The 19,679-nt window shown below is 42.6% G+C and overlaps 2 protein-coding genes across 5 annotated transcripts in view; one reads left to right on the top strand and one right to left on the bottom strand.

Moving 5' to 3' along the window:
* Positions 1-18,018, bottom strand: part of MRE11 (MRE11 homolog, double strand break repair nuclease) — a 346,093-nt gene extending 328,075 nt beyond the window's left edge. The window contains exons 1-2 of one of the 4 annotated variants that reach the window (XM_069202425.1): positions 12,889-13,017; positions 10,687-10,724 (exon numbers count right to left, since the gene is read on the bottom strand). The gene's annotated coding sequence lies outside the window, so the exon portion shown is untranslated. Of the gene's footprint in view, positions 1-10,686; positions 10,725-10,886; positions 10,917-12,888; positions 13,022-17,910 lie in introns of those variants that run through there. The other 3 variants (XM_069202426.1, XM_069202423.1, XM_069202427.1) reach the window with 3 other exon arrangements.
* An 83-nt stretch (positions 18,019-18,101) lies between these two features.
* ANKRD49 (ankyrin repeat domain 49) overlaps positions 18,102-19,679 on the top strand; it is a 58,071-nt gene continuing 56,493 nt past the window's right edge. Inside the window, exon 1 of the mRNA XM_069202428.1 lies at positions 18,102-18,322. The gene's annotated coding sequence lies outside the window, so the exon portion shown is untranslated. The remainder of the gene's footprint in view (positions 18,323-19,679) is intronic.

Genomic DNA, 19,679 nt, shown 5'->3' with positions numbered 1-19,679 from the left:
GAGGAGTGTTCAGTTAATGGTAGATTCAGGGTCATTGTATATTATCATACCCAAAGAAATGTTTACACAAGAATGGCCTAAGGTATGCCTTCCACCCAAAGATATTAATCCAGGTGGTTACCAGGGTGAAAAGATAGGTATGATCGGTTACATGTTAGCAAAGATTGAATATGAAAGAAGACAAGTTGAGGGAAAGGTTTATGTAGCGACCAATGGTCCACCGATTTTGGGATGGCATCACCAATACGACCTACACATTAGAGTAGACCCAAGAGCACATAATAGGGTTATGTAAGTAGAGGACATCACCCTTGATAAGATCTTGGAGGAAAATAAGGAGGTTTTTTACTTACAGATTAGGAGAACTAAAAGGTTATGTACATAGAATTGTGGTGCTAAGGGATGCGTTACAATTCAACACAAGTTAAGAAGAGTACCTATCAAGGCTCGAGAGGAAGTAGAAAAAATGATTTCTAATATGGTACGGGAAGGTATAATCGAACGGACTGAAACATCTTGCTGGATTTCTCCGGTTGTTATTACGGAGAAATCAGATGGTAGTCTGAGATTTTGTGTTGACCTCTGTTCACTCAATCAAAATATTGTAATAGACAATTATCCATTACACAATATAAATGAATTGATTTTACTGTTAAAAGGGGGGAAATATTTTTCTAAATTAGATCTTAGGAGTGCTTACCACCAAGTTAAATTACATGACGATTCACAAGAACTTATGGCATTTATTACAATTGGAGGGATCTTCCAGTTTACGAGGGTGCCATTTGGTCTTGCCTCTCCTGCAGGGGTATTTCAGAGGATGACGAGCGATATATTTAAAGGTGTAGGTAATGTTATTTTTTTTCAGGATGACATTCTAGTTTTTGGCGACACATTAGAGAAACATAACAGCGTATTAAAGTATGTACTGGACAAAATCAAGAGAGCAGGCCTTACATTAAAGAAGGGGAAATTTTGATTTGTGGTTAATGAGATTGAGTACTTGGGCTACAAGTCGGAACAAGAGTGAAACCAAAAAAAAGTTTGCTGGAAGCAATCAGAAAGACCCCTTCCCCCGAGGACAAGGATCAATTGAGGTCGTTTTTGGGACTCATCGAATATTATTTGAAATTTATAAGGAACTTTGCTGACAAAACAGAAAGTCTAAGGAAGCTATTGCGCAAAAAGCAGGAATTTCAGTGGGAAGAACATTAAAGAGGAGATGTATGAAGCAAAAGTAGTAGTGCCATTTAACGTGGATTCAAAACCTATTACTACGGTTGACGCAAGTGCGATTGGTTTGGGGGTGAGCTTGTCACAAATGCATGGTGTGAAGGAAAAAACAGTAGCATCTGATTCATGATCACTAACTAAGACGGAAAGAAACTACTCTGTAATTGAAAGAGAGACTCTTGCTGCTGCATGGGGCATCAAATATTTCAGAACCTATGTGCGGGGTCGGAGTATAATACTTCATTGGACCATAAACCATTATTAAGAGTGTTATCACTGGGATGTATTAACAAAGTGTCAGCAAGGTTGGCCAGGTTGGCATCACGATCGCAGGAATACCAATTCACAATTGAATACATTCCAGGGTGGCGCAATGTCCAGGCAGACTGTTTCTCCTGTCTACTTCAAGATTGGCAAGAGGCAGACAAAGAACGGGTGAAGGATTCTGAAAAAGGAGTGGTGGCGAGTGTTGAGGATGTGATGGAGTGTACCCAGGACACAGTGTCACAAGAAGAATGGTGTAAGAGTATGGATGATGATGCGGTTATGAAGGGAGTAATCAAAATGATCAAAGAAGGAGGAAGAAGAGAAAGTACATTAAGTGTTCAGGTTTGACCCTTCTTAAAGGTGTTGGAATAATTGTCATTGATTACAAAGGATATTGTAGTGAGGGGGGACAGATTTATTTCCCCGTAGGGTGTAAAACACAAACTGTTCAGATTAGCTCATGAGGGGCATTTAGGCCGAATGTTAACCAAGAGGAGATTAAAGGAGAATTTTTGATGGCCTGGTCTTGATAGTGACGTGGACAACTGGGATAAAAAATGTGTAGATTGTAAGGAAAGTGAAAAAAAGATTGAAAGTAGGCAAACAAACATAATAGGAGTAATACCGGACCCTGGTAAAGCTTGGCATACCATATGCATGGATTTTACTGGCACATTAAGTGGAGTTACACCTGAATTGAGATGTGCGCTTGTGATGGTGGATGTCAACTCGAAATGGCTGATTGTTAAATTCTTGAGGGAGATCACTACTAGTACAATGCAAGAAATATTCCATGAGGAAGGGTGCTCTACAAAATTGATTACTGAAAATGAGACACAATTGGTATCCATTATGATGAAAACATTTCTACAACTTTTTGGGATATATCATTCTTGCACCTCTTTATATAATCCACAGGCTAATGGAGTAGTTGAGAGATGTAATCGAAGGTTGAAGGGTATTATTCAAATGTCTTTATGCTGTGGAAAGAGCGTGCACACAATGGTGAATGATTTGGTATGGGCTTATCGTACTACTAAAAATGGTGTGATTGGCAAGGCACCTTCTGAGGTATTGAGGGGTAGGAGGGCAGGCACGAATATGAATCAAGCTTGGATGTCTGCACTGTTAGAAGGGGAAGGTGAGGTGGGAACACCCACTTTGAATTTGGAAGAAGTCATAAAAAAGGAGATTTGGTGAAAAATAAGATCTGGGTGTGTAGGAAGTGGTCTTACGAATTTTTAAGGACCATACAAAGTTAAGGATGTGCAAGATTTCCATGTGGTGTTGGAGAATGATGAACGGTAGAATAAGTGGAGAGTAGCCCTATACAGTAGAGGTAGCAATGTGAAGAAAAGGAGAGTTGATTGTGAGGGGTGTATAAGTTTTTTGCTTCTGAGTGATAAAGAATTGTTGAATGGTAATGATACTACAGGAGAGAAATACAGTCAGACACTGGGTATCAGTCATGGAACTCAAATAAGAGAGGTGAATTCAGTGTTGCAAACTTCCGAAGTATTCACATGATTATGTTATGTAACTACCTATTCAGGCAAGAGTGGGGAATCTACGCATGTGTTACTGTAACATTAGTAGTGGGTAGTCCGTTAGAGGAGTATGCATTTTTTTAAAGCCTTATAACTATTGATACATGTATATTTTTTTGGTTTATAGAAAGGAAATGGATGTGTTGTACTTGAGGAATTCCCAGTATGCAACGCATACCGAGAATTCCAATGACTGGAGCCATCAGCGAAAGGTTCAGGGGGCAGTTACTCCGAAGCTGGCAGGGAACTGGAGGCTGGTGAGGGAGCTTCTTTATTCGTGTGTTCCGCTTTGGGTTACAAAATAAAGAACAAATTAAATATCGCTGGGGTTTGGTGTCCTGTTTGATAAACACTGATGTGCACTGGAACTCAACACTGAACTAAAGCAACTGCTAGTTCTTGTGATATAAACTGCCCCAATGAGTTGAAATACAAATACAAATATACCTTTGATGTAAGGTGAAAGCTCTATGTACCAGCATAGATGAAGAATGGCTCTGTGGAAAGATGACAGTAGAGACAGGACCAGACTCCAGGACTGAGAAAAATAAGCATGCTGTAGCTCGCACCTCAGAAACAAAGAGACTGCCCTGTGTGCTAAGAACTTGCCACAGTGGCTAGACTCCTGTGAACACTTGCTACAAGAACACGCAGGCCATGTTAAGAGCCAATCCAAGATCATAGCACTACCACTGTTGTGAATCTGACCCAAAAAGCCAGGCATCATAGACCATATCATCGTCCTCTGGATTTGTCACCATTTCCTGTGATGAAAAGGCCAAGCATTACAGAAGCTGCATCAAAAGGCTAAATCGGAGATCTCCAGAAGCTCTATGCTGAACTGCAGATAAGATTGGGTTGTCTGAAGCACTTTCCTTCCCCTTTTGATCTGCTACATTTCCCTCAGTGACTCCGTGCAACTGAGTTTGTAACACGCTTTGCCTGAATCTTGTTGCCGGCATGACCACAAGAACTTTTTTATAAGTATGACTGCAAGACTGTTGCTCCCATTTGTGACGCTGCTCATTAAAGTGTCCCCCTCTAGTTTTACCCTGTCAGGGTGTCTTCCCTTGCATCAGAGTCCCTTAATCTTAACCCCTGGAAACCCACCTCTGATTTCAGCACCCTCAGTTTGTGTTATGCTCCTGCCCAAGTAAGCAATGCCCACTTCTTCCTGCAGAAGCAGGTGAGATGGATATAGGGCGCTTCAAAACAATCAAGGCTTAAAATAAGATATGTAGTAGAAGAATTACTTTTATAACCTCACATCATCACCAGAGAGCTTTTAGGCACACATATAACATTTAAAAAAACATAAATGGCTTGTAAATAAATAATAATAAAGTATACATCAAACAGATAAATTCTGGGTTTTATTATTTATTCGTATTCGAGAACAAATTCAGCTCATGTTTAAAACAATGGAAAGAAGTGATCTGCCCAAGGGCTGAAAGAGAAGAATTCCAATGTTGGACTCTTCAACATTCTTTCACCAACCATTGAACAGCTCAGTGTGGGCCACTTTTGGATAAAAAGAGGAGCATAAAATGTTTGTAGCCAATCCTAACAGTAGCCAGGAGCCAAGACAAATAGGCCCTCATTGTGAGTCTGGCGTGTGGGGGAGGCCGCCCGCCAAACTCAAACCGCTGAGAGACCGCCTGTATGGTCCAAACACCGCTGGCCCTATTTGGAGTTCATTGCAGGGCCGGAGGGGGGAAAGGGCGTTTCTGTCCGCCGACCCTGCGGTGAACAGGACCTTAACATTGCAGCCGGCTCGTAATCAAGCTGGCGGCAATGTGGCAGTGCAACAAGTGCAGCACCACCCATTGTGCATTCCACTGCCTGCAATTCGGGCAGTGGAATGTGCGACGGGGGGGTGCATGGGGGCCCCTGCACTGCCCACGCCAAGTGCATGGGCAGTGCAGAGGCCCCCAGGAGCACCTGATACCCACATTCCGCACGCCTTTCCATGGTGGTTGAACCGCCATGAAAAGGCTGACGGTATGGGGACTCGTAATCTAGAGCAGCGCTGCCCTGGCAGATTACAACCGCCGGGACCACCAGGCTGCCGGCAACCTGGTGGTGTCGGCAGTCTGACTGTGGCTGCTCCGCCACGGTCGTAAAGTGGCGGTTGGGCCGCCACAACTGCGGCGGTCCGACCACCAGACTCATATTGAGGGCCATAATGTTTTCCTGATGATACATAAAGTTTGATTAAGAACGGAGTTCCTGATTGTAGACCAGTCCTGAGCCACACTGTGGCATGTCAGCAAAGATTGAATTTGAAAGAAGACAAGTCGAGGGAAAGGTTTATGTAGCGACCAATGGTCCACCAATTTTGGGATGGCATCACCAATACGACATACACATTAGAATAGACCCAAGAGCACATAATAGGATTATGTTAGTAGAGGACATCACTCTTGATAAGATATTGGAGGCTAATAAGGAGGTTTTTACTTACAGATTAGGAGAACTAAAAGGTTATGTACATAGAATTGTGGTGAGAAAGGATGCGGTCCCGATTCAACAAAAGTTAAGAAGAGTGCCTATTAAGGCTCGAGCGGAAGTACAATAATGATTTCTAGTATGGTACAGGAAGGTGAAACATCTAGCTGGGTTTTTCCGATCTTTATTACAGAGAAATCAGATGGTAGTCTGAGATTTTGTGTTGACCTCCGTTCACTCAATCAAAATATTGTAATAGACAATTATCCATTACACAATATAAATGAATTGATTTTACTGTTAAAAGGGGGGAAATATTTTTCAAAATTAGATCTTAAGAGTGCTTACCACCAAGTTGAATTACATGACAATTCCAAATAACTTACGGCATTCCTTACAATGGAAGGGGGGGGTGTGAGGGGGTGTGGCTTGGTGCCATGGCGGTTGCAGCTTCTTTCTGAGGCTCCCGTCCTTCTCTCCTCACCCCCGGGGCTATAACACCTAGATTGGCTCCAGGACCCACAAAGAGGGGGCGGAATGTGTGGTACCCCCCCGGCTAACGATTTTCAGCTCCTGACCCCTAGATGCCACTGATTCGTGCTCCGACACGGGCGAGGATGAAGAATATTCAAAGCGGCAAGATGGCAGCTATCGAGCGCTCCGTGGCCTAGGCGATCGGAGGAGTGCCCTTGGGCCACTCCCCGGCTGACAGGGGGAATCTCAGCGGCCTGGATCGAACCTTGCCGGTCCAAGGCGAGCGGAGAGAAGAAAGTGCGGGGCAGACCGGGCGATGCCAGAGGAAACGGCCCGACCGTGCAGTGACGCTGAGCGAGGAGGCCCGGCGTCAAATCGGGAGCGGAGGCACGACTATTTGGCTCCACGGACCGTGCTCGGCCCACTGCGAGGGGCCGGCCCAGGGAACCGGAGCCCACAGACCCGAGCAGCGAGAACTACATTAAAGGTGAGGAGGGGCCCGGCGCAGCGAGACTGAGGCCCATCCCTGGACCGTGAGGGGCCGTCTGGGGGACCGGGGGAGATTGGCCCAGCCAAGAAGGATTACGAGGAATCGGAGCGGAGGGGCGCCCCTAAGCTCGAAATTAGGATGCGATCACTGGGAAAAAACCCTGCCCAACATAATCTAAGCAGAACTGCCAAATGGGAGAACCGATAAAGGACTAGCGATCGAATAATAGATGGGGGTTATAACATAGTAAAAGCCGGACCTGTTCCACTTTTGATATCCTAGCACCCAATACCTCGATAAAACTAGCCAACGACTCAAGACCGAAAAACCAACAGATTATTCATCGAGCCGGCTTAAAAACTTGCATAAAGGCCATCTGACTCAATAAAAGGAGTGCCATCTCCCCCCAGATGCGGGATAAATGTCTCCCTGTCGATCCCTTCTTACACCCAAAAACAACTGGAAAGCAGATAGATAATCACTAACATCGGCCCCATATTGCTCTCCCACTAACAAGAGAATAGCATCCTCTTAAAAATAAACAATTACCAGCAAAAGCACCGGGCACCTTCCGCAATGGGCAAATTAGGCAGACGGCGAGAAACTGATGATGCCAGGGATATCTCAGACAGTGCACCTCCAGAACGAGAGACTGCGAGGAAATCTCCCTCTGGGGATGAAAGAGCACCAAAGGAACCTACCCTGCAAGATGTAATGCAAGCTATCACTGCCTCCAGAACCGCTGTCGAGGAGAAAATAGATTCTCTCGCATCCGACTTCTCAGTACTTAGAGATGACCATCGCCGTCTAGCAGAAAGAGTGACCTCCACAGAAAAACAGTTGAAGGAAATGGGGCCTGAGATTCAAGGCACTTCCAAAATATCGCGGCAATTGGAGAAAAGAATAAAGGACCTGGAACTAAGGGCTGAAAATAGATCGAGACGAAATAATATCAGGATCATAGGAATGCCAGAGAAAGTGGAAGGAACCAACATGGTTGACTTCCTAGAAAAATGGCTGAAGGAAAACGTAGCGGAGGAAGGCCTATCCCAGTTCTTTGCGGTGGAGAGGGCACACAGAGTCCCAGCACGTCCGCCCCCACCGGGGGCCCCTGCTAGACCAATAATAGCTAAGCTACTACACTATAAAGACAGGGACCATTTACTCACCCAAAGCAGGAAAAAAGGAGACTGCACTCTCGACAACCAAGTGACCCGAATCTTCCCTGATTTCTCCCGAGAGGTGCTGAGACTGAGGGCCTCCTTCAGGGAAGCCAAACAAAGGCTCCGCAATATGGGGATAAAATACGGGATGGTATTCCCAGCCAAACTACGAATAATAACTGCAACAGGCTCACAGTTCTTTAGCACGGCGGACGAGGTCTGGAACTGGATGGATAAACAACCTCCCAAAGAGAAAAAACCAAACCCTGAAAAGCACCATTTAAACCTTAAAGGAAAGACCAATTACAGTAAATCTACTAGACATGCTACTCCATCTCCTCTGGAAATTCTGAACGATCGTCAAAAAGCAGTGGAGGCAGCTGCGTCCCTCAGCTGCTCAGAACAGAGTTCACCTAAGCAAACACACAGAGGCACAAACCAATCAGATTCAGAACATGAGTCGGACCTCTCGTTCACACCTGACCAGAGGGGCCCGGAGGTAACCCCGGGAACGTTAGAAAACATAATCTGAAGAACAATCCTGACACACAAACAGAGACCCCGGGTTTTTTACATAAACTTATGTAGTAACCAAAATTACAACCTCAGCTTCTAAGACCGCACTAAAAAACTAAAAGGTGGAATTGGCCTTCTGATTCCTGATGAACGAAACCCTGGAGCCACAAAATCCCAGTCTGTCTTCCACCTAGGGGTCGAGGAGAGGTCGCCTTGCTGAGCTTCGGTTTCCTATCTGAAGCACCCCCCACGTTGTTGGGCAGTTAACATTATTACGCAAGTTTGGGCGAGAGAGGATGGGGAGTTGGGTAGTTAATATGTTGGGGAACTTTTGGGGGCTTAATACTGTACCGAGAATCATTACAAAAATTACAAAATGGAGCAGGGAGCAGGAAAATACAAGGGAGCATACCTTGACACAAGGTCACCGGAAACCACACCTGAATAGAATAACAAAAACACCACTATAACTACACCAAAACCATATAAGTTCCTTACATGGAACATTAGGGGTATGCACTCAATGGTCAAGCGATATAAGATATTGTCTTACTTGCAGAGAAGGGGCATTCAAATAGCCATGCTACAGGAAACTCACTTAACATCAACAGAGGGCAAGGCCTTACAGAAAAGATGGAGAGGGCAGGCATTCTACAATACCTATTCAGCATACTCGAGGGGCACCCTGACTTGGATCCGAGCAGGGGTCCCTTTCCAATTGACAGATAGCCTCATAGATCCTGAGGGGAGATTTGTGGCGATCAAAGGCAGACTAGAAGGGAAAGACCTGGCTCTAATAAATGTATATGCCCCCAACACAGGGCAGGGTGAATTCTTCCCTCGACTATCCAACTTGCTAGCGTCATACCTACAAGCACCGGTGATAGTAGGGGGTGATTTTAATTGTGTAAGCGACCTCAATGCAGACAGATCACATCCTCCCCTACCGCATTCCCCGTTGGTGAAGATAGCTCGACAGTTCACTACCTGGCAGGCGACCTGGGACCTCATTGATGCCTGGCGTAAATTGCACCCTAATACCAAGGACTACTCCTTTTTCTCTGCCCTCCATGAACTCCATGTTAGATTAGACTCCTTTTTGTGCTCACCAGATATACACTCACTCATATCAAACATGGAATACTTGTCTCGTACAATATCTGACCATAATCCACTGTTGATGTCTTTGAGGTGGGGGTCCCCTACCCCGTGTATACCCACATGGAGACTCAGACCCGAATTACTAGAGGATCCCCCCTTCCGAGACAATATCCGCCAATGCATAGTACAATACTTCAAAGAAATGACAACACCGCGACTAGCAGTCTGGTAGAATGGGACGCCTTCAAGGCAGTAATAAGGGGGAGATGCATTGCCGAAACAGTAGGAATCCGTAGGACCTTGTTGGGAGACACTGAGCGAGCCGAGGCAAAACTGAGAGAAACAGAGAAAACTTGACAGTGTCGGCGGTCCGACTGTGGCTTCTCCGCCACGGTCGTAATGTGGATGTTGGACCGCCACGACCACGGCGGTCCAACCGCCACTGGGAGTCTGGTGGTCTTAAAACCACCAGACTCATAATGAGAGCCATAATGTTTTCCTGATGATACATAAAGTTTGAAAAAAAATTGAGTTCCAGATTGTAAGCCAGTCCTGAGCCACACTGTTGTATGTTAAATGGCAAAATGTCCACGGTTTAAGTATTATAAGGATTGCCCAGTTTTAAACTATCTGGATCGTGCTTATATTTCACTGAGGCATATTTACGTAGACTACTGAACACTATAATAACCTGGAAAAAACTATGGCTTTCTCAGCGTGACATAACTTGTGATACCATGAAGTAGAACCACTTTGGGTATGGTGTACAAATGAGGGTACTTCAAAAAAAAAAAAAGGGGGGGATGGGAGGATTTATGGTCCAGTGTATATCCTCCAAAGAACCTAATAATAGAATATGATACACTGTTCCAAAAGAATAGGGAGAGGGAGTAAAGGAGTCCTGATCATCAGGAGCAAGAGTCCTCACACAGCGTACTTGGTGTCATGCTTCATCATCGGACAGCTCCTCGTCAGACCGGTGCTGCAATGTCTGACGGGCTCCCCCCTAAAAAGGGGGGGCTCTTTGCCGGAGATCTTTTTGTTTTTGCCGATGGTGCCGCGGAGCCAAGTATGGGTCCGTGGGGAAGGAGAATACAAGAGTAAAGGATAAGATTGGCTCAGGACCCTCACTAAGTGATTTATTCTTTGATGTTGGGAAATGGCCAAGATTAAAAAAATGGCAAGGGAGTGAAAATTGAGGTAATGCTCAGACACTCACACAAGACAATTCAATGAAGGAAGTCGGTAATTATCCGAAATTCCTTAATATGTGGTCGACATGTTTCGCGTCTTCATATGGTCTCAACAGGATCCTATGACGCTTCTTCAGGACCTATTAAATAATTGGACTTCTTCAATCGAAACCCAGGTGAAAAAAGAGAAAAAAAATATATATATAGACTCCTGCAATCTATTGTTTACAGTCAAAACGTCGTCAGTCACTTACTAGGATAAAACAGGACTGGCTTTTTCCTATCAGTCACCCTAAATACAAAAAGGAACAGAGGTTAAAAATATATAATCTCTTCATTGAACATGAAAGAATAATTCAATCAAGTCAGTGGTAAAATAGTGACAAACTGTGCAACACATCGTGATGGAGTGGGAGGTAGCAACCCATGCTGATAGTATATTGGTTGGGCTTACCATCTCCACTAGAGAAAGGGCTTCATGGGATCACGTAGGCCTGATGCCCGATACACAAACAATCTGGTCAAGGTAAACAGAGACACATAACAAGGAGAGCATACAAAATGAGTAACAAAATCAACAGCAAGCAGTCTGATCCTCAATAGTCAACCAAGCTCCTTCAACGATACCACAATGTATGTCAGAAAGACTTTATAATGCAGTCAGATCAAAAAAGAGCGAAATAGTACATACTAATATGCGCAATGAAACACCATTCATTTCATCATGGAACACATCAATGGTAGAGGTAAACGCACTGAATTCTCGATGTCTGTACATGTAATTCAATTCATAGTGGCATTTAAACACGTGCTCATAAATAGTGAGATAGACACGTGCAGGGATAGGGGTATAAACAAATAATCGGTCTCTCCCCCTTGTATATTAAAATGCTCAATGAAACACCATTCATTCCCTCATGGAAAACATCAACGGTAAAGACAACAGCACCGGACTCTCGATGTCTGTGCATGTAGTCTGTTTCATAGTCACAAGTAAGCCACGACCACGGCGGTCCAACCGCCACTGGGAGTCTGGTGTTCTTAAAACCACCAGACTCATAATGAGAGCCATAATGTTTTCCTGATGATACATAAAGTTTGAAAAAAAATTGAGTTCCAGATTGTAAGCCAGTCCTGAGCCACACTGTTGTATGTTAAATGGCAAAATGTCCACGGTTTAAGTATTATAAGGATTGCCCAGTTTTAAACTATCTGGATCGTGCTTATATTTCACGGAGGCATATTTACGTAGACTACTGAACACTATAATAACCTGGAAAAAACTATGGCTTTCTCAGCGTGACATAACTTGTGATACCATGAAGTAGAACCACTTTGGGTATGGTGTACAAATGAGGGTAAGCAGACTTTAAACTTACTGTTATTTCATCATCAAAAAAAAAATGGATCATCAAATGCGATGCCCAAGTGCTTTCTAGTCTTAGATGGCATGCATACAGATAAGAATTCTGAAAGCCAGACAAAGGCACCTAACTCCTGAGGGCAAGATCTCTGTCCTGAGAGCAAGATCTCTGTCCTGTTCATGTAAAGACATAGGGGGTTATTCTAACTTTGGAGGAGTGTTAATCCGTCCCAAAAGTGACGGTAAAGTGACGGATATACCACCAGCCGTATTACGAGTTCCATAGGATATAATGGACTCGTAATACGGCTGGTGGTAAATCCGTCACTTTTGGGACGGATTAACACCTCCTCCAAAGTTAGAATAACCCCCATAGACTGTTATCCAAAATCCAGATTCCAATTTTCTGCAGACATATTGTCACCACTTCTGTTTCATAAGAGATATTCTTTGTCGACCAGGATTTGGGTGGCATTTGTGTACATCTGAAAATGTAGATTAGGGGATGCAATTATTTTTAGAAAGGACGGAACCCATGGTGACACACCAGATCTTTTTAGGGCTTGAGCAGAAATTCCCAGACTGGACATATTTTGAGATATTTGTTAGATATGAGAACATCCATGTAACGCTGTTCATCTCGTCCAAAGCTCTCAATCTAACCTTTTACGTATTAGCCTGGGGTTAAGTCTTAGATATAGAAAAAACATCTAATAAAAGCCAGGGGCTATTACATGCCCTCTGTCCAGCAGTTGCATGACAATAGCAGTTTCTGAACTCTTTAAAGGAAGGAACCAAGACTGATAGACAGAATAAAGTTTTGTTGTTCTTTTTTTAAATAGCTTTGATTCTGAAGTGTTAGTATATAGATTCTATAATTCTGAACAAGAAAGGAGGAGTTGAATAGGGACATAATGTATTTGTTTATTGGTATTTAATGTGGTATTTTTCAATAAAGGAAAACTAGGACACTCTACAGAAGCTGAAGATCAATGCCTCTGTAAAGCTGGATTGCCTATGCATCCTATGCCATGGGATAAATAAAATGTGTACTTCATTTAATGTTCAATGTCAAAGACAATCTATATATTACCTGCAACTGGTTCAATATCTGTAGGAGATACTAACTCCAGTTTTCTGAAGTTAGAGCGGTACATAACAGGAAGTAGAATTTTATAAAATATCTACTTGTCCATGGGGCAGGTTGCTTCATAAATCTACATATCCTGTAAAAAAATGAAAAACCATGTGTCTCTTCGGTGCCATGTAGTGCAGCAATAGATTATGGCAGCAATCTCATTATATAAGAGCTCTGATAATAACCTCTCTGATGATGCCAGGGCTTATACTACAGTAATGTTGGACTTCTAGCAATTCCTGCATTTTGCCACCTTTCCACAAATATACATAGTGCGACCAGAGATACCGTTAAGCAATAGTTACAGGGTTGGAATGCGCTTTGGTGTCTGTGCACACCTAGTAACTTGCATGTTTTAAAGGTTTTCAGCAGATCTTCTCACATCTTTTCCACATACTGAGAAATGATGAAAATGTACTCCTGTCAAGGACAGAATTTAAACTTCCATGGTTGGGGAAAAAAGTGGATGAAGGGAAAGTCAACTTGTAAAGGCTCAACAGATTTCCGCATGAACACATCTACACATGCATGCATATTTGCTCGTGCTAAGATGCAGTTCACAAATATATTCTAGGAATATGATTTCCTGGCCTACTGCTGTAAATTGTGAATTCATGAAAGCTGTAAATCTGCACTAATAGAAGGGCAGTTTTGTGACTTTATTCAAGAATTGGGCCCCAAATTAGGCCTTGAGTTAACCAAGTCATTTTGTTTTTACTAAAATTATGTCTTCTCTCTCTCCCTCTATCAATAGACTGGTGTAACTATGAGTGACAGCATTCTGCTCTTTCACAAGGAGCATATCTGTACACAAAGTAATTTTGTTCAGTGTCTGGGTCTACTGTGGCAATGTGTGCTTTTTGAGACCAAAAAATTGTATAGTTTTTGCCAATGTTTGTAATACTGGTGAGGGCCTGGCAGCTCCCATAACAATAAAGTTTCACGAACATTGTGTCAAAACAAGACACACATTGACAAACCCAAAAGGCTGATGTCCATTGTCAGACACATTGGCTTTGACAATGATTGTTTATTTTCATGTTTCCCATAATCTTCGTAAAACTGATTGCATTGATTTTCCATTATGAATATTTCTGGGAATCCTAGCATGCATTAACACATTTTACTCTGTGATGCTTCAAAGAAATTGTACCTAACATTTCACAGCTCCTTAGCAAAACATTTTAACTAACTGCGTTTTTGTTAACATTTAATTTGAAAGCAAAGATTTATTAATCTTGCTTTCAAGCTTCTTTGAATATTTGCATCTAATCAGAGAGCATTCTGGCAGCATTATACATAGCCTTATATTGTTAAACTTGTGTACACATTTTATACTGGGACCACTGTCAGCAGTGCAGTCCCAGTTTACAACATTTCCTTAGAGAGCTCACTCTAACAATAAAGATTTTGCATTAATGAACCATAAATACAAGTTAGAACAACATTAACATACGGACACAAATATTACCTTACCTATAGGTGATACCCTTCCCTCATCTATAATGTGTTACTGTAAACTGCAAGCCAAAGGGTTTGTGCTGCAGGGGGTTGGGTCTACTTGCCCTAAGGACAAAATAAACATGAAAAACTGTTGCCCTTTACCCCAAACAATATGTCCTGGGAGTCGAACTATAGAGATTCCACACCCTTGTATAAGAATATATCTATATTAGAATTCCTTATGACAGTTTCTTGCCATAATCAGCCCATCTTTCTCCAAGTCAATTATGTTACAGAGTTCTAAATTTTCTCCTGAAACAACAAAATTTGCTAAGGTTACAAAAATCCGTGACGGATGACTTCAAATGAGGCCTCATTTGCTGCACATGAGCCTAGGTCATTATAACGTTTAAATAATTAATGCACAGCATTTCTTTTCATTGCAATATAAACTGAAAAATAGTTTGCCAACTAGATAGATTTTTCATATGCTCAGTATGTCTTTTGCAGTCCAGCCTGTCAGATTCTAGACTTATTTCCACCATTGACTTTTAAGTTGACCACTAAATTGCTTTACTGTAGCAATCGCTTTGGGAAACCATTTATTATGCTGTTTTCTGATGATTCACATTATCTTTCTCCTTAGTGGAGCCACTATGATATATCTTGACATTTCATAGTAAATGAAAAACAAAACAATCTTTATCAGACCAAAACTTACGTCTGTGCAAACCTCTTAGATGCATAACCGATATGAACAGAAACATAGATATCTGTTCAGTTACTGGATGCTAAATTATGGCACACAATGTCATCACTTTTTAAAGGTATAGGGCTGACTGGACAATATACTTACTGAACTTTATTTAAGTGCTAACTGAAATTGGCCTTCAAGACCGACATCACTTTCCAAATACAAACCTTGACTGTTGAATATACTTCCTTCAAAAGTTTAAGCCTGAAGGGGGTACTCAGCAATTCAGTGAGGATGTAAAAGTTTCTGGACCCAATGACCACAACTCTTCAGAAAGTAATGTGTCAAGTAAATCAATTAAACAAGAACAATCCAGTTGGGTGACAAAAAAGAATGGTATGAATAATCTGAAGCAAAAAGATCTATATTATAGAAATTAACTGAAAAATTGAAGCGTTAAACTAAAGAAACTGAATTCATGAACAATAAAAACCCCGACATGAAACACACCAACTAGTAATTTTTAAAAGGATGCATGCAACCATAACATGATTTGTCTGAAATATACAGCAAGGAGTCATACACTTCTATTCGTGCACCACACCTGCAAAACTGATCTTTCAAGTTAGGGATGGAAGTGTTATTACCCAACTGTCCATTTATATCACTAAGGAGCATTCTCCAGTCCTGAATGTAGTCCTACCAAAAATTCAACAATATTAAATATAGCAAAGGATTTACTGCATTACCTTTCCTTACAATAGCCTGGATATTACCCCTAAACCACAATAATTATCTTAAAAGCCTGATGTTTAAGTCATCACTATAACCTTTGAACCAGAGATACGTGCTACCTGACTCTGTTGTCAGAGTTAGTTCCTATTTGCTACCTGAATGTGCTGTCGGCTGAAACTGATTCATTTTATTTATGTACACTTCAGTGTGAAGCACTGACATTGGCAACAACTTGGGCCAAGTTATACAAATAATTTGGTTGGATGACAACAAAAATGGAATGAATAATCTGAAACAATAAGGTCTTTATTATATAAATTAACTGAAAATTTGAAGTGTAAAACAAAAACAATTGGATTCATGAGTATAAATAACGTGCAACACGCAAGAAAACATTGGTATTTGAATATGAAACACACCAGCTAGTAATTTTTAAATAGATGCATGCAACCAAAACATGATTTGTGTGGAATATACAGAAATTAGTGAATCGCTTCTTTTCGAATATCACACCTGCAAGCTAGGGATGAAAGGGTTCTTACTAAACTGTCCACTTAAACAAAGGAGCATTCTTCCGTCCTAAATTTACTCCTACCAAACTTTCAACCATATTAAATGTAGCAAACGATTTACTGCATTACCGTTCCTTTGTTTACAATACCCAGGATGTTACCCCTAAATCACAGTAATTCTCTTTAAAGCCTGATGTTTAAGTCACCACTGTAACCTTTGAAACAATGTCCTACCTCACACCTTTGTCAGAGTTTGTTCCTAGTACGATTCGCAACCTGAATGTGGTGTTGGCTGAAACTGATTCATTTTATTAATGTATACTTCAATGTAAAGCAAAGTAAAGGCATTGGCAACGACTTGGGCCGATTTATACAAAGCTGCAAAGTGCCTATTATGTGGAAAGAGCAAGTCTAATACCATTAAGGCATCTCATGTATTTGGGAGTGGGAGATGGACATAAGGGGCTCAATTCGAAGAAGTGTCCCACCACCTCACAGTCGCCACAAAAAAAGTTGTAAATTTGCTCCAGTGTGAATACTCCTATATTTTAAGAAAAAAAATGTCTTTGTGAATTCTCAATTAACTCCAATAGTAGTCAAAAAATATAAGACACTTGCAGTTTTAAATGATGTGTAAGTATATCTGCATGTTGAATTGTGTATAATTTCAAGAATACACTCAATGCAAAAAAGCATGTCCACATCCAGTTATTGGCACCTCCATAAGAAAAAACATTTCACAATAGGAAAACTGTTTACCTTCTATCACCCACAACTATGATGAGGTTCATTCCCCGTTTCCTCCAGGGAAATACATTTACCCTTGTACAGGGGTTAGATGTGTTTGCATTTCCAAAATAGGGAAAATAAATGCAAACTGTGGTTGAACAGACATAAATTTACCAGCTTTTGGGTGCCCACCAAATTTTCCTGGTTGGCCCTCCCAGGAATGTAAATAAACCCTTCCTTTAACTATGAAGTTTAAAATATAGAATTCCATTATACTTATTACAGGCACATTTCTAAATATCTACCATTCCTGATTCTGGGAAAGTGAGGTACCTAGGCAGATATTTTCTTTGTTTTATGCACACATTATTTAATAAAGCAGGCCCTAGAATTATGTCTTATTAACTTTTATGAAGAGAGCTTAATCCTCACCATTCCCTTAGCCCTCGAGGATCAGGGCAAAATATCTGAAAAATTCTAATATTAGCTTGGAAATGTCATTCAGTGTCTACCTACTGAAAGGGCATGTAAACCTATCTTAGCATATACGTGCTTTGGGCTCATAAGACTGATCAGGGTGCTCACGTGAACTCTTCACATAACTCTAACGTGTCTGGCTCAATTCTGAGGGGGTAATTGCTCGGCCTCACAACCTTCTGAGGTGTACAAAAGGAGTTGAGTTAAATAATAAATTATGTATGCAAGATTAATTTTATGTGCGACGTAAAGGTGAACATAGAAAAATGTAAACAGAGTAACATTCTGAGGCAAAGCGCAACGACTGCACCAAAGACTCCTTTTGCCGCTGCACACTATTGCCAGCATTCCTGAATCTGGCAGCATATTTTCGAACACGTTCCTTACCTCCCGCGGACCTTAAAACTTCTATTTCCCGTGTTCTGCTATCGACTCGGGCAGAGTCAATAGGGAAGCTAGTTTGTAATGATTGGCAGAAAGAGGGAGGGCTCTACGCTACACTCCTACCCCGTTGAACAGGACGCTTGTCCAGAAAATGCTCCCGCCCCGGAATAGAACGCTCACTCATCCAGGAAGAAACCGCCCTCTGCTGCACCGGAACACAACGCACCAAAGAGGATCGGCGTGCCGCACGCGAGCCGCTACTCCAGGCGGCGTGCAGACGCTGACCCCCATCGCTGTCTTGTCTGGAGGCGAAGGAGGCGATTGACAGCCGGTCCCAGAGGGAGAGATCTTCACCTTCTTGATACGGCGACGTTAGCTGTCGGACGCAGCCCAGGAGAGGACACGGCATGGTCAGGTCAGTGACGGAAGCTCTCCTTAATCTCCGTGACAGACTGAGGTCGAGGGCGCACAGGGATGGCAACAAGCGGTCGGTCTCTAGTATGTGTGGGAGAAACGTGAAGATTAAGGCGGGGCGGTGGGTGCACACGACGAATTCGTTGTAAGATTTGGAGCTGTGAGGCAGCAGCGCCACGATGCTATCGGTTTGCGTCCACGTTTAGAGTAAGAATTCAGAAGCATGGCGTGAGGGTCCCCCAATTCAGCAAAAGGCATAAGAATGGTTGTGGGATAGACTCATGGGGCCCTCATCACGTTCTGCGGGAGGAAGGGGCATCAGTTCGCCTTGCACCGCCTTATGCATCATAGCAGAAGCTTGAGATTTGTCGAACAGTGTGTAATGCCAGCCTAGTGGCAAACATCTCAGCCAGAGAGGTGTAGCAGCCCATCAGTTTATAGTGATGTCCGAGCCGGTGTGACATTTCTCGATGTCAGGCTTAGTTCATGTGGCACAACGGCTGCCTGCGTGTTTTTAAAGGTGGTGGTATGGGAGATCGTAGCTTAGGTTAGTGGTGACATCTGCAGAAGCCTCTGAGCTGTCAGATGCTGCTAATATCGCAGTGTCAAATGGGAGGGAATAAAACGGTATCCGCGCTGTTTGAGGATGAGGGCATGAACACCGCAAGGGCTTTAAGCCTGTTCATTGGCAAGAGAGTCAGAGGAGTGTGAGAGGGGGTGTTGGCAGCCTTGTGAAAATTATTGCCAGTTGTAGAGACTACAGTCACTGGTGGAGTAGCATAGTTCTAGCCTTCTTCCTTTGTGAACACCTGTATGAGTTGGCCGACAGGTGTTCCACACAACCTTAGTGTGTTACTCCCCAGCAGACTACGCGACCCTGCTGGAGGAGAGAGCCACCCAAAGGTAGTCTTAAATTTGATTCGTTTAGCAATGGGCAGCCAGTGAAGATGGTGCCGATAGGCAGACACTGATAAGTGTGCCAGAACCTTTAATATTAAACGCGTTGCAGCATTTTGAATAATCTGCTGGTGATGCATCAGGTAAGATGGCAAGCCCAGATACAAGCTATTAGCCGAGTCCAACTTGGAAGTCACCAGAGACTGGACATGAGTCTTGCGTTTGATCTCAAGTACCAGAAGTAGCATCCTCCTTAATGATTTAAGAGCTGCAAAACAGCTTGCTGGTAATGCTTTCACTTGGGGTTCAAAAGACAGATACAAATCAAATTTGATGCCTAGATTTCTCACAATCGAAGATGGTGAAGGAGAGGCACCCAACTCAGAAGGCCATCAGTTATGTGATGAGTCTGCATAATGACCTATGCCAAACAACAAAAGCTTTGTTTTTTTAGAGATCAG

This window comes from Pleurodeles waltl, chromosome 8 (genome assembly GCF_031143425.1).
Source record: "Pleurodeles waltl isolate 20211129_DDA chromosome 8, aPleWal1.hap1.20221129, whole genome shotgun sequence".
Lineage (NCBI taxonomy): Eukaryota > Metazoa > Chordata > Amphibia > Caudata > Salamandridae > Pleurodeles > Pleurodeles waltl.
This window is presented reverse-complemented; position numbering and strand designations above follow the sequence as displayed.